The following is a 12,709-nucleotide window of genomic DNA, read 5'->3' as shown; positions in this document are numbered from 1 at the left end:
ACTCAAGATAAGTCTAGCCAGTATAATTAACTAGGACGCAAGAAACTTTCAGTTCCAGCTTTTCACCTTGTGTATTTTGTTAATTCCATAACCTCCAGAATATCTCCACCATGTATTGCATCTTAAAACAGTTTTTATGCCTGCCTAGCCTGTGGCAATTTTTTAATATTTGTGTATGGAATTAAATTGAAAACTGGCTTAGAAAAGTAACAAGGGTATTTATGTCTCCTTTTAAAAGTTGCACTTCTTTCAAAAATGAGAAAATAATTGTACTCTGCCACTTTAAGTCAAAATGGGAGGAGAAAGAAAATCACCTATAGTGAAGTCATTCCAGACGAGAGAGCTGCTAGGATTGAGCAGTAGAGAAGCATAATGTGTGAAATGTGTGCATCATATAATGGGGATTAGCGGTCAGTGTTGAGAATGGAACATTGCTGAAATGTTTTTAAAGAGCAGCACTTTCTTGAATGCATCATGAGGTTTTCAACTACACTAATGACATCATAGGAATCCCCGTTACTCTTCTGCCAAAGCATACTTATTTTGGAACTGAGCCCAACATGGAGGGGAAAAAACGATTAGCTTGGAACGTATGACAAGTAGCATACGAATATACAAGAAGCCTGTTAAGAGAGGTTTACAAAAGGTTTATTAGGCACACTCGAGAGCCAAAAATACCATTAAATGACCACTCCTTTATGATAGCGAAAAGGAATATTGCCCAACAGTGGGGCTCCGAGTTGCCGCCCACCCTGGAGAACTGAAAAAAAGACCTGGACTGGAGTATGTTTCGAGAAAAAACTGTGTACATGGCGAGAGGACGTCCCCGAAAATGGGCATCAATCTGGGATCAGTGGAACAAGTATAGAGGAGAGATTTGTGTGCCGCCTAGAGACTCTGTTTTTGATGTCCCCTCATCCCAGTGAAGTTTTTGGCAATTATGTAATCAGGTTCTTCAACCCCCCTCTAAAAATGTACTGCAGATTATAATGTGATTCTTCTGTATTGTGTCCTTTGTTGATGCCTTGTTTCAATAAAGAGAATTATATATTTTTTTTAAATGACCACTCCTTGTGAATACATTAAAACAAAATGCAAATAAAACATTTCGTTTCCCATGAGCTACTAATGTAGAACAAACACCAGCAGCTTACTGTATCCCCCACCAGATCTGCAGCAACCTCTTACAAGACAATTAACTGCATCAGCGACTGCACGGACCAGTCTCCTCTCCTTTGTCACATATTATGCCACTGTACACTCAACTTCTTGCAGTGTATTTTTACTGTAGTGTAATGGCAGTCATAGCTTGATTTGTCAGCATGGATTAAGCTAGGCAAAATCTTGCCCAATCTTTCAACAAGAAGATAAGAGTAAATTGTGGCATCAATACTAAGCAGAGCTAAAGGGCCTTAAGAGGTGCACATCACACAATTATGGGTTGCAGCCATGCTGGGTATAAGCACAATTATGGCTTCTCTCTTCTTAGGGGTAACCCTCTCCATGTCCAGCAATGTACTTCGAGTTTTTCCAAGTCTGGGTAGTGGTAAAGTCTAATAGGTTTTGCAGGAACTATACGAGAAGTAGGTCATTCCCAGGGCTGTTTTCTTCTCAAAGAATTTTGTTTGTAAAATGTTTCCCTAAAGGGCCAAGATCTTTCTGTAGCCTTTGGGAACTCTGAGTAAGCTGACCGCACTGAGATTGAATCTGTTGAGCTAGTTTGCACTCTGCCATGATAAAAGCAATTTGCAAGATGTTCTAAACTCTTCCAATTTATTGTTATGATGCTGGAAGATTTCCCCTGTGGAGGTTTGGATTGCCTTAATATATTTTCTTCTCTCTCAACAGTAGCCCCCACCTTTTTTCAGCAACAAGAGAATGTTGTTTTAGACAAAATAAGGAGACTTCAGCTTTGTTAGTATGGATAGTCCTCAACTGTCCCCTGATGTGCACCAGGTTGCTCATACCATCAATGGAAGGTCTTTCCCTGTATGCAATTCAATTAGCTTTATTTGGAGTATAGAAACAAACCATAAACACACAAACGTAGAATACATAAAAAACAGTAAAAATAAAATAGTTCATACGATTAAAACATTGCAGTATCATTATAGGTCATCCAACAGGTTCAAATTACAAACAAAATCATAACCACACAAATTGTGCAAATCCAACGAGGTCCTCAAAAGCTGAAAAAATCCATATGCATTCCAAATCACAATCAATGGCCATAAACATGGTTGTACAATTAAACCAGTAAAGAGTGCCTCGTCGTAATGCATGCTTAATGAAAGTGGCCACGCCTGCACACACCTCATGTGTGGGAAGCGACTGCAAGTATAAAAGTGCAGGAATAGGGCAGAAATTAGGGGGCTTCCCTTAATAGCAAAATAAAAAACAATCCTGGTATAACAACCAAAGAACTTAGTAAACAATGCAAAGTGTGCCAAGGTTTGCAATGAGCGCTCATCACAGCGACAAACCAAAAATTCATTTTGGGTCAAATTGGTCAAACGGGAACAAAAGCAGTGTCCGGGCGCAGAGGTGCTGAACAGGTTGGTAGCCTTATGCACTACACTGCAGTAAAACAAGGCAGGGACACCTAGAAACAGGCTGAGGAGGGATCCAAGTCTGGGAGCTCCCAACCGGGGGTTCCGTTTGTGAGGGTCGTGGAAGAAGGGGGCACAGTCTGTATTCGTGCAACCAAGCCAGGGAGCTAAGTTGCAGAGGGTTTTTGGTTGGCAGGGCCCGTGCATAAAGTCACGGTTCTCTGTCATACCTGCAGAGGGGAACAAAAGAGGACAGCTAGGACACTTTCTGGGCTGGCCTCTGCGATGCTGACCTCCCTGGTCAACTGGTCAAACTTTGCGGTGTTGGAGTCCAGACTGAACTTCAAAAACAGCATTGGTGGGGGAGGAGCTACGACAGCAAGCAAGATGGCCGCATAGTCTCCCGGCTCCGCTGACCTCCGTCTTGCGCTCCAAGATCCTGTCACTTATCCTGATTTCCTGCTCCGGATCTGTGTGTGTGAACTAATCTGCACTCCGATGGTGTGATCCCGGGGTTTTTCTGACATTGTGGAGCTGAGTAACTTAGAGGACCGATTTGTGGCCTAACCCAGTCTGAAAGCCTGGGTCTCGAGTGCTGGCTTAGCCGGGTCTGAGTTAAACAACAGCGGAATGTTGAGGGCGGCAGGGTCTGGTCTGTGGAACTTTCGGAAATTTTTGGATTGCTTTGCTATCATCTGCAGCCTGGTGTTGTGTTGGAGGTGAGGAGACGAGTGACGCTCGGTGCGGTGTTGCGGGGGTCCCTGACCTGGAGGCCCGGAACTTGCATCGCCGGCGCACCTGGGTTGGAGTCTCGTCGCGTACTAATGCATACTGACGGTTGGTCCCTCACCGCACAGTCCTGCTCCTGCTGATCTCACCCCGGAGAAGGCGCCTCTCCGTGGGGACTATTATGCCTGAGGAAATGTGGAACCAGGCGGAGCAGGCCCAAAGGGGCCCGTCATTGCGGGAGGTGCTGGCGGCCCTAGAGGCACTTCAGGCGACTGTGGCAGCTCAGACCTGCGGCCTGTTGTCGGCGGCAGATGGACTTAAAGGACTGAGACCGGATCCTGTCTCGATGCCCGAGACCCGGCAGCCAGCTTGCCTCTTGATCGACGCCCCAGTGGCGCAATTAGACCCAGTGCTGGAATCTGTGCCTGCCCCTACAGAAGTGGATCTCCTTGAATGGGCTGTGATCGGTGACTTAACTAATTTTTGGGAATCCCCGGTTTTGCAGCTGTCGGAACATCCAACTGCTGTCCCTATCCTGGAACCTTTTAATTGGTACTGTGCACTGTTTTGGATTGTGTCGAACCGCCTCCCCAGTCGGTATATCAAGATGGCGGCTGTGATAAGGCCTGGCTTCGGAGACGGGGAGGGACATCGTCGGTACCAGCTGCTTACTTTGGGATCTACTGTTCTTCTTCCATCTACTGAACTATGCTCCGACCACTTCTATGTATCTTTTGACATTTTGAGGATGGGGCTTTATTCGTCTGAGGGACTCGGCGAATTCGATCGACGGGGCCAAGGCTGAGACTGTTGTTTGGGTTGTTCATTGTGGTCTTATCGGTAACAGGACTGCTTCATTAGCTTAACTGAGTCCGGGGCAGGGCTGGTGGTTCCCCCCGGGATGTTTTCTCAGTTTGGACTATTCAGATGTGACAGTTTCGGGGGGACCCCTTTGTTAGGGCGGGGGAGAGGGACCGGGAGCACGTAGAAGATAGCCCTCCTCCATTTCCCCTCTTTGGGTGGGGTTTAATTTCTTTCTGTCTTTCTCTGGGTCTTTCTATATTTCGGGTCTCAGTTCTTGGGCGACAGGCACGCTGCTGGGGGGTAGGCCATAGTCATCTGCAGGGGTTCAGGGTGGGGGGTTGGGGGATGGGTGTTTTGTTTTCGTTTTATTTCTATGGCCTTTTTTCTTCTTATCTTTCTTTGCCCTTTTCTTTTCTTCCTTTCCGGGTCAGTGTAATGGGTTCAATTTTATGGCCATCTCTGCTGTTTCATATGTGCCTCAATTCTCGCGATGTTTCAGTGCTACTGGGCGGGCACTCAGCTGGCGTGAACTGTATTTGTACGCTCGCTTACCATTAATAATATGTTTTAACGCCGCTGACTTACACGAAGATGATTTAACTGTGGACATATGCTATTTCACCCCCCCCCCCCATTTTTTCTCAACTTGAGATATTGTATGGCACCTGATCCTTCTATCTTCTATTATAAAATGGAACCTTTTTATCCTGTTACCAACTTGATATGTTTACAACCAGTACGTATATTGGACGTGGCGAATCTGCTCCCCGGGATGCTGAGTCTGGGTTTTGATTGTTTTATTGTGTTGCAACTGCTTAGCGGCCGGCCCTAGGGGTTGTAGGCCCGTGTTTGTACTTGGTTGAAATGTCAAATAAAGGTTTTCGGAAAAAAAAAAAACAGCATTGGTTGCTGCAAGGGCTCTGGTACCCCGGGTATTGGTGCAGGGCGGCTCCTGGGGGTCCTGGTGTCCCCAAACGTGGTGGAGAGATGAATATGACCCTCTGGAGCACGGTGACACCGCCTCCCCTTGTATGGCTGTTGCATCGGAGGACCAAGTGATCGGCAGAACGGTGAACCGGACATTGCGGTCAGGGCCTGTAGGTTGCAGGGAAGAGGCTCCTCCACTTCAAGGGAGATGCTAACGGCTTGGCGATGTGCTAGTAGCCCTACAAGGCTTTGGAGAGTGCAAAGCTGCAGGACGAGTAGGGTTATTGCGATTGTTGGGACAGGAGCAAGCAGGCAGGAAGCGTTTGGCGCTATAAATCCACTGCTGGTCTACAGTTCCTGCTTTTTTGTCTCTTCTTAGTCCTTCTTTTGTCAGGTGGATCTGAGTTCTTGGTGTCAGGGGGCCACGTAATACTGAATTTAGGGTCGTTAAGGGGAGTGAGAGTAGTAGCCAATGGGTTACTACATCCCCTATAGAACCTCATCCTGTGGGGAGTGGGCATAACCCTGTCCCAGAGTTCCTAATTCCACCAAAAACAAGATGGTGGAATCCTTCCTTCGTTCAGCACATCAGGCAGCCCACCTTGGGGTGCGACTAGCCTGGTGGTGCAACATGCCTACTATAATTTCTGGCCTGCCCCATTTCAGGTGGGCCTCAGGGCAAGGGGTGGCATCTCCCAGGTCTGGGGGACACTGGGGTTGCATATCAAATGTGGCAGAGGTTTTGATGCCTCTGGCCTTGGTATACAGATTCACTTGCCATTCTGCTGGAAGAGGTGTGAACACATTCTTTCACAGCAGGCATTGTTTCTGACTTTCTGAGAGTGTGTGCTCTCAACTCCAGGGGCTCAGAAACATGTCTGTGGTGACAGGCTGGAAAATACCAGTCAGCCAGCACACTAAGAGGCTGATAGGTTTTTTTGTGGGCACCTCTAAGGTACCCTCTGGCTGCATATCTTAATTAGTCCACTACTTGAATCAGCATGGATTTATTAAGACAAGGTGTTTGATACCAAACAACATAGGTTTCAGTGAAGCAATCATGTAGCTGGGGAACTCGTAATGACCTGTGCCCAGTACATATGCTCAAGATGGCTTCCTTATTCTCTTGTACCATCTAGTAATTGAACTAGATACCACAGGGGCTTATCTGCTCATAATGCAGATATGTCCTCACATGTAATATAATGCACCCTGCCTTAGGGCTATAGGGGTGACTTACATATATAACATGAAGTGTCTTTGGGCATGGCACACAGAGTGTGTGCCATGTCATGTTTTCATACTTGTTTGCGCTATTTCATGCAGCCTGCAACGGCAGTCTGCATGAGTTTGGTGGTGGGTCCATTAGGATGGCACAATACATGCTGCAGCCCTTAGGGATCCACTTTAGTAGTCATGCCCTAGGTACCAGGGGTACAGTTTACTAGGGACTTAGAGGGGCCAGAGGTCTTGCCAATTGGGGCAAAACTGAAGTTACCTTGTTTTAGAGAAATAACACTGGCTCTGGGGACCTGGTTAGCAGGCACCCAGTGCACTTCAGTCAACATTGCATCAAATATCAGGCAAAAAGTGGGGGTGACCATGTAAAAAAAAAAAAAAAAGGGGGGCACTTTCCTAGACTGACATCTTAACTAACCCAGCCAAAATCTAGTTAGGATAACACTGTCTCGGACTTTTAGGGCCATGGCCATGTAGGGCTCCAGCCCAGGTGATGTTTGTACCTGCAGGTAATCTCAGAACGTGATCTTCCTCAACTCAGACGGCTCTCTTTACCTTCTCTATAGGTCAAGAAATGCAAATTTGAGCAGACTCTTATCCCTAAGGATGATGTCACCAGGCAATGAAAAAAAATGGGTCACCCCCAAATCAACGCACATAACCTTAATTTACTTGAGCCAGGGGATATGAAGGCCCTTATCACAAATATAGGTAAGAATTGTACACACTTCCTTTTGTAAATCTCAACTAGGGCCGCTACAGGCTTAGTACCCATTTTTGACGCCAGGCTAAATAGGAAACCTTCCGAATTATAGAACTTAAAGCATCTCTGCTGAAGACAAGCACCCTAGGACCTTTGGGAATCAAAAGTGACCCCAAATAGGGGAAAATCATGGATTCAGCCAATGGACGTTCACTGAAGAACAAAACTGCACAATTTCAGGCTCCTCGGCCCACAGGGCATAACAGTTTTGGCAAGATTTGTGTGAAGACCCAACCCTCCATACCATTAACCGAAGAGCCCAACAATACCTGAAGACCATTCAGTGTTCGAGACATTAAAACCGCATCTTTTACGATAAAAGAACTGGGACACACCAACCTTACATGGTTATGTCCCTTACCCCCGTCCACCTGGGCCGTGTCCAAATCTGTATTCTCTCATCATCCTAAGCTCCTGTTTTAAATTCAGAATTTTGAGGATTCTGACCTATGGATACGCACCATGAGCATGTTATTTTTAAACCCATACACCACTTTGAAAGCATCCCAAACTAGGAGGAGTGTAGCCTCTGCATTATCATTGAACATAAAATATTCTTCTGTTTAAATGGTCACTTAATAAAGATAGGTACTGTTGGAAATGGGATCCCCGGCTGGCCAGGGCTTTCGCCAAAGTCAGTCAGAGACCACCACACCCAAGTCAGGGCAAGGGAGTTACACGCCAAGATAACCCCTACTCACCCTCTAGGTAACGTGGCGCGAGCAGCAAGGCTAAACCTGGAGGCGATGTAGGCTAAGTATTTGCGCACGCACCCCAGCAACAACAACCAAAGGCCCACCACAAAGGAAACTCCACACAAGGTTATAGAAAAATAGCCTTTGTATTATAATAAATATACATCAGATAAAACACACATCTTGTTACACTGTGCCAACAGGCACGGGCGGAATTTACAAGGGATATTGCACAGGACAGGGCCACTTGGACCACTGTCAGGGGTATCAGCACTTTTAGAAATAATACTTTCAGAAATAGCACTTTAGACAGTAAAATCAGTGTAGCACACAATATAAAAGTAGAGCATTCAACCAGTAATCACTGGTAACAGGACCTCACTAGCACCACCTGTACTAGGGAGAAAAACAACCACCTACATGTCACACTACCTGTAGGGATGTAAAAACAACACACATGATGCATTAACATTCAGAGGTGTAAAGGCACATGACGCATAAACCATACATTCAGAGGTGCAGCAATAACATTGCGCAAAACTTAGATCAGTCACCACCTGTGACAGTCCCTGTGTCCCAATGTCAGGGCCTAAACGTCGCAGTTGCCCACAAAGTGCTGGGCAACTGGTGCAGGGAAAGCTAGGGCAACGTTGGAGCCTCTCTGGGCTCAAGAACCACCACTGTGGCACTGTGGGGCCTCACTGGGCTTCTGGACAAGAAATGGCGCCCTGAGCCTCGCTCAGGCACTTCTTTCCAGAACCACTGCCCCAGAGCCTCTCTGGGCTCCTCAACAAATAGCGCCTGGAGCCTCTCAGGCTCGTAAATCAAATGCAGGCTGGAGCCTCTCTGGGCTCCTACACGAGGGGATGGCACCCTCAGAGCCTCTCTGGGCTCAACGAACAAAATGGCCCCCAGGAGCCTCTCCGGGCTCCTCAACAATGATGCGGGCGTCAGGGCCCCTCACGGGGGACCCTCGAACACGTGGGGGCTCTTGGAGTCCCCCCTCTGGGTACTCAGGACGAGAAATGCCCCCTAAGAGCCTCTCTGGCTCTATACACAAGGGCGCGAGGTCGCGCTGCTGAGGGGGGCAGGGGGGCAGACACCGACAACGTGTCCCGGCGCCCCTCCCCTCGCTTCTCGCAACACTCACCGGCTCTGGGCTGCAGGACGGCTCCTCTCGCCGCGGGGCTCCTTTCCCCTCGTCCCGGGGCTCCCCTCTCCACTCGGGGAGCCTCGGGGACCCGGCCGGCAGCTTCTCCCTCCCCGGCTCGGCTGAGGAGGCGGGACTTCCGGTCGGCCTTTCCTGGGCCGCGCTGGGATTGGCCGGGCCGCTTACCACTTCCGGGTCGCCGCGGGCAGCGCGGCGGCTCGCTTCTTAGGCAGGCAGGCGGCTTCCCAGGATCCGAGGAGTGGGCTCCCTCGTGAATCCAATAAAAACGGGCAAACAAAGCGGCAATGAGCGGGGTGGCACCCGCGCCGTCAAACCGCCACACAGGGCGATCAGATGCCGGGTGGGCACCGGCTGTGTTCTCAAGGCGCTAGAACGAAGGGTAGGCGCTCTCCAGCGCCACAGGATGAAAACACAGCGCTCACAGCGCTAGGGCCAAAATCCAGCACTTCCAGCAGGCGATTTCAGCGCTCTCAGCGCTGAAGGGCAGAGAGCAGCGCTCTCAGGCTGCAGGCAAGGAGTCCTCAGTGCTCCCCAGCACTGGAGGACAGGACAAGGCTCCAGCAGGGGCTGGAGGCAGGCAGGGGGGGCAAGGCTGGGCCAGAGCCAGCACACTGGGTCTCCAGGCAGGGAGACACCCCAAGTGGCGGTCCTCCTGGCCCCAGCAGCAGCAACAGCCCCCTCTGGCAGGATCCAAAAGCAGAACATTTTCCAAGGGGACACAGCCCCTTCTTATAGTACCAAATCCTTTGTTTCAAGGTGCAGGGTGGGGGGAAAACCAGTTTCAGCTGGCTCTGGAGCACTCTTAATGGCCCAACCACCCATTTCATTCACTGGGGAGGCTAGGGTCGTTAGACACACCACAGGGGGGCAGAGCCAGCATTGTGTGGGGAAAACCCAGCCCATCCAGGACACAGGTACACTCCTCCCACACATCACTCATGCTAATCTCCCACTCACCACCGGGCAGACCCATCCAGACTTCCTGGAGCCTGGCATGCCAGCCAGCTCCAGCCAATCACGCTCCAGCACCCTCACAGCACACGCACACATATCTCAATGTCCAGAAGTAGCACTTCCCTTCTAGACACATACATGCCGCAGACACCATCTCGCAGCATTCACTCTCACGAGTTTACACATACTAAACTCGAGCCTGCACTCCCCACGCATCAGGAACTACCAGGGACACACACATTCCCCATGCATTCCTATGGGAGGGCAGGCCAGCCATGCTACACGCACGCACTTTCACTCTGGGACCCAGGGAAAAGTGCGCATAGACCCAAAAATCACTGACACAGGGTCACACATAAGGCAAAAAGTTCAGGGGTGAACCAGCCCTGCGGGCCAAGTCCAACACAACCCCCTTCCAGCCAAAACGCAGGGGAGAACAATCACCACCGTGATGGACTTCCCTGCTTGGGGCGATAGAACACGGACGCAGGCCCGCCACTGCCGGGACATCCTCCTGTTCTATGCCATGGTGAACCCCTAGGGTTCCTTCTAAAGCTACTGTAAGGACCAACTGGGCTACCCCACTGGTACTCCTCAGTTGTCCGCGGCCAGGACCAGGCCCTAGGCCACCCAGGTGCCACTGGTTCCTGCCTACTCACGAAGTGGGGGGTAGTAACCCCAGGCCCATAGTAGCCATTCTCCACTCCTCCTGTCTGCAAGACAGGGCTAGACTGCCACTGGTTCTCCAGCCTAGGGTCTACAACCTCAGGTGGACCAGGAGTCTCAGGGAAGGCGCTCCTCCCCTTTCCTCTTCTTTTAGGGTTCCTCCTCCCCGTGCGAGGGGGACACCTAGAACGCCATTCCAACCTAGGGTTTAACCCCTCAGGTTGCACCGGGGTCAGAGGTGGGCTCTCCCACCCTCTGCACCCCCTTCCAGAGGTCTGCCCTCTCCCACCTGGAGAAGTTCCCCTGGAAGAAGAACCGGTCAGGACACTGGTTACAGTCGTCCTACCCTTCAGGTCAGGCTGATCCTGAACCTGGCCATCCAACCTCCGGTCTAAAACCTTTGGTGGAACAACTGCCTGGCACTCCAGGACTTCTGGGGACTCACACACAATCCCCCTGAGGCTAACAACTGACACATCTGTTGTGTGACTGTCTGTCTGGCGCAGATCTCCCGCCCTCTGTCCACCTGACAGTGCGTGACGATCCCCCAGACCAGAAGTGGTGCCACCCGGGTCCCTCCAAGAAGATCTAGCCCAACTGGCTAGTCTCTGGTCCACTGGTGCATCCACTGGGAAACTCATCCCCCAATCACTCTTCACGCTGGACTCCTGTACCCTCCCTACCGGAGCGGTACTGCCAGCCTCTAGAAACACAGGAGCTCTGGTTACAGACGCTCCAGGTCCTCTACTCACTAGGAGATCCTCCTCAAATGGGCTAACAGGACAGCCTAGATCCCCAACCTGGTGTTCCCTCAAGAACCCACCCAGGTTCTGAGACAGGGCTTCGGGCCTCTGGGGGCTCTCAGCCACCCACTGACTCCTGCTCCACTGAGCCAGGCAGTCAGCCCCTACACCCTTCTCACTATACTGGGACCTAGCTGGGCTACACTGAGCCTCTTCCACCACGCTGGGCTGGAAGATCCCTGACCCACTACTTTCGGAGTCACTCACCAATGACTCTACAGAACCTCTGGCCCTTTCCCAGCGGTCTGCTTCCTCTGCCAGGTCAGATGGTTCAGACAATCCACACCCTAACAGGTGTTGGCGCAATCCTGGATAAACAACACTGAGCAACTGCTCTCTGAGAAACATAATCGAACAATATGTCCCAATCACATTTCGTGGGCTCCCGTACCCAATCACACAGGGCTCCACAACAGTCATCCTCAAAGTCTACCCAAGACTGGTGAGACGGTTTCCTAAGGTTCCTAAACCTCAACCTATTCTCCTCCTCTGGGGAAACAGGTACCAGACTCTGGGAACTGGGAATTTCTAGACTGGAATCTAAAGAGCTGCCACCACTGGACTCAACCCTCCCTGGGGAATCCAGAAAACTAGGACTGCGGTCAGGGGATAACCTACACTCTAGGGCTATCTTCTCCCTGGCCAAGGCCCTCTCAGCCTCTGCAGTCCGCTCATTCACACCCAGCTGCGCCATCTCTCTGGCATACTCTAACCGGAGCTTCTCCATGGCCAGCTGGTGCTCCCTCTCTTCTCTCCTATCCACCCACTCCTCTGGGGACAGGGAAAGGGATGGGGTGCTACATCTGACACTGGACCCAGCAAGGGACTCCCTATCTAGGGGGTACTCGCTCTCTGCTGGCGCCCATCCACTGTCAAACTCACTCTCCACATCAGACTCTTCAGGGCTCCCCTCAGACCCACCACCCTCATGGTGTGCGGCCCGGGCCCTCTCCCTCTCACTGTGCTCACGCTCCCAGTCACTCTTCTGCCACAGGATCATGTTATCCCTAAGCTTGGACTGGGTGTCTGACTCACTCACTGGGATGTCTCTCTCCTTACATAACCGTACCAACTCATGCACACTGTACTTAAACAGGCCACAGAGGTTAAAAGGAGATTCCATCTTGACAGGATGCTCACAGACACGTGCAACACACGGGACCTAGCAATCTGAAGTAAGAGTACACAATTCCAAAACTTCCACACTCTCCTTAAAAAAGAACTCACTCATGCGTCCAGGAAAACACACCATTCATCCACACACACCCTCCCCTCGGATCGGTAAGGCAGTTTCTACCACCCCTGACTTCTCAACCTGACCAAAAGCGACACAGGCACCAAACTCTGGAAGCAGGGCGGGGGACAAATGTACTGAACACAATTATAAAATGACACTCTTCAGGAGAAGA

The 12,709-nt window shown here is 50.4% G+C and overlaps 1 protein-coding gene across 1 annotated transcript in view; it reads right to left on the bottom strand.

The window, feature by feature from the left end:
* The window catches only part of XPO6 (exportin 6), a 654,194-nt gene that overhangs the window by 315,742 nt on the left and 325,743 nt on the right, over positions 1-12,709 (bottom strand). The gene's annotated exons all lie outside the window — the stretch shown is intronic.

Source organism: Lissotriton helveticus, chromosome 10 (genome assembly GCF_964261635.1).
Source record: "Lissotriton helveticus chromosome 10, aLisHel1.1, whole genome shotgun sequence".
Lineage (NCBI taxonomy): Eukaryota > Metazoa > Chordata > Amphibia > Caudata > Salamandridae > Lissotriton > Lissotriton helveticus.
Note: the sequence above shows the minus strand (reverse complement) of the source record. Positions and strands in the feature narration are given on the sequence as shown.